The sequence below is a fragment of the Phytophthora cinnamomi genome (assembly GCF_018691715.1).
Source record: "Phytophthora cinnamomi strain GKB4 chromosome Unknown Contig39, whole genome shotgun sequence".
In the NCBI taxonomy this organism is placed as follows: domain Eukaryota; phylum Oomycota; class Peronosporomycetes; order Peronosporales; family Peronosporaceae; genus Phytophthora; species Phytophthora cinnamomi.
Genome location: NW_027150972.1, coordinates 952,426 through 955,735, shown reverse-complemented (window position 1 = coordinate 955,735; position 3,310 = coordinate 952,426).

The following is a 3,310-nucleotide window of genomic DNA, read 5'->3' as shown; positions in this document are numbered from 1 at the left end:
GGAGAACGAGAGCGAAGAGCTGAGGAAGCTCTTCATGGGAAGTACCACTGAGAGTGAAGACACTCTCAGTGCGAAGACGAAGCGATAGCGCTTCGAGGAACAAGGTTGGGACTCGCTGAAGTCGAGTCCCTATTACGAATTGTTGAGGGAGTACAAAGACGTACTCCCGGAAGAGATTCCTGCGGAGCTTCCGCAGGATAAGGGCATTCAGCACGAGATTGATCTCGTGCCGGGCACGAAGTACTGTGTCACGCGGCAGTGGCCACTGCCGCGAGAGCAAGTAAAAGCGATCGACGACTTCTTTGAAAGTCGTCGTAAAGCAGGACAAGTGCGGGAATCAAAGTCCCCGCACAGTGCTCCGACGTGCTGTGTCAAAAAGCAACAGGGCGGATGGCGCATCGTTCATGCCGACAACAAGCTGAACGATGCGACGGTACCGGCGCAGACGCCGATACCGCGAAAGATATTATCATCGATTCGATGGCCGGGAGCACCGTTTACAGTGCTCTCGACTTACGAGACGGATTCTATCAGATCCTAATGCGTGAGAGCGATATCCCTCTCACGGCAGTGAGCACGCCAAGCGGCATGCTCTGGGAATGGCTAGTGATGCCACAGGGGCTTAAGAACGCCCCTGCGACTTTCAACAGGTGCGTGACGCACTTGTTGCGCTCGGTGCGGGACTTCGCACCGAGCTACTTCGATGATGTATTCATCCACAGCCGGGCTGTGGACGGGAAGACCGACGTAGAGATGCACAGAGTGCATCTCCGGAAGGTACTTGAGCTTATGCGAGAACATAAGCTCTACGCGAACCTGAAGAAGTGTATCTTCGGGGCGAGCGAGATACCCGTACTCGGGTGTCTCGTAGGGAAGAATGGGGTTCGCCCTGACCCGGAAAAGGTCAGAGTGATCAATGAATGGCCAACGTCTTCACGTGTCAAGGAACTGAGGCAGTTCCTTGGCTTGGCCACGTACTTGTGCAAGTACGTGGAGGATTATGCGGGCAAGATCCGCCCGCTGTCACAACTTCTTAAGAAAGAAGCTGTGTGGAAGTGGACAACCGATTGTCAAACGGCATTCGATGCAGTCAAGCAGGGCTTGACTGAGGCGCCGATCTTGGCAGTAGCTGACCAAGATCGCCCATTTCACGTAGTGTGCGACGCATCCGACTTCGCGATCGGATGCGCGTTGATGCAGCACGATCACGAGGGCCGTGATCGTGTCGTCTACTACCAATCGCGTCAGCTGAAGCCAGCTGAGCGCAACTATCCGGTACATAACAAGGAACTCCTTGCCATGAAGTACGCACTCGCAAAGTTCCGAGTGTATCTACTTGGAAGCAGACCATTCGTGGTCTATATCGACCAAGCATCACTGCGCACCGCAGTGAAGTCACCACACATATCACAAAGAATGGCGAGATGGCTCTCATTCTTTGCGGAGAATAACTTCCGGGTCGAATACAAACCCGGAAGATTGAATGTGGTGGCCGACGCGTTACCACGGCGGCCGAACTATGCAGAAGCTGCTGACGTCAATGACATTGACGTCATGCGATCGAACAAACCCACGTAGTCTCTATTGGACGATGTGAAGGCCGCGTACGCGCACGACGCGGACACGAAGCACTTGCTGGCCTATGGCACAGCGCCTTCTGACAAGTCCCGTCAGAAGCTGCGCAAGCACCTTCGAGCGCGTGCACACCGCTTTCGAGTGCACGACGGACTGCTTCTTTATAATGCAGTCGACGACAACGCGATCCGCGTTGTCGTGCCGAATGACCATGACCTGCGACTCAGGATCATGTACGAATATCATGATGCCCCGACTGCGGGACATCTCGGACGTGAGAAGACATACGTCCTTCTCACGCGCGACTTCTACTGGCACCACCAGTATAAGTGGGTGCGCAAGTACAACCGTGCTTGTGAGGTATGCCAACGCGTAAAGCCTGCGCCATTCGCGCAGGCTCCGTTACAATCACTACCGACTCCGTCGGAGTGTTGGAAGTCCATGTCTTTGGACTTCATCTTTGGTCTTCCCCCGGACAGCGGAGGGAATACCGGTGTTGTGATCTTCGTCGACAGCTTCAGCAAGGTGGTACATCTTGCTGTGGTGCCGGCAGAGGTGACCGCGAAGCAGACGGCCCGTCTGTTCGTCGACATGGTGTTCAAACACCATGGCATGCCGACCGACATCGTGTCGGACAGAGACCCGCGCTTCACAGCGCATCTGTGGCAAGAAGTGTTTACACTTCTTGGGAGCCAATTTCCGATGTCGACTGCGGATCATCCGCAGACGGACGGTCAAACCGAGCGCGTGAATCGCGTGCTCGTCGATATGTTGAAGAGCTACGCTCACTCGTTCCAATACTGGAGCGAGTGCTTATCGATGGCAGAGTTTGACATCAACGACTCAGTGCATGCCTAGACCGGGCATACATACACCGTTCTACGTGAATGCCATGCGACATCCACGTCTACCGAGTTCACTTGGAGTGATGGCTCCCACTTTAAGTGGGAGAGGATCTACGCCTACAATAGAGCAGCCGCAGAAAACCGCTGACACTTGCACAGTGTCAGCTGCAACAACGAACAAACCGCATGAGTCTGCGCAGGGCGCAGACTCCTCCAACAACAAGGACGAAGACCACGGGTCTGCGTAGGGCGCAGACACCGCGAAGAACCACGCAGAGGCTGGGCCTCTAGCGGAGAGCGAGCTGAATGACTTCAGCTCGGATGCAATCAGTTTCATCACCAAAAGCCAAGCCGTAATTCGGTTTGTCCAAGACACAATAGCAGCTTCTGTTGACCAACAGAAGCTGAACGCAGACAATGTGGGCAGAGGCAACGCAAATGAATTCAAGGTTAGTTCATTGGTTTTGTTAGCTACGCAAAACCTGCCTAAACATGCAGTTTCGGATTTCGGAGCAAGCTTGCTTGCTCCGTGCTTCATCGGGCCGTTCACTGTGTTGGCACGGCACGGTAACGCTTACACGCTAGACATACCGTCTAGCATGCGCCTCCATCCGACCTTTTACGTCGGACGGCTGAAGCCATACCTGCAGCACGAGCCATCTAGCTCGGCTGACCCGAAGCCTCGGCAGGAGACGAGGCAGAAGCGGAAGCCTTGGCGACGAGCAGCCTCTCCTCCAGCGCGCGGACGCGCTGGAGCAACCCCTTCATCTGGGTCCCCAACTCGACCTGGATATTCGAGGCGGTCTGCGAGACCGGCGCGACTTGGGCCTTCTGGTTCGCCAGCTCCTGCTTCAGGGCGGCGAACGCAGCGCCCTGCGGACGCTCCACGG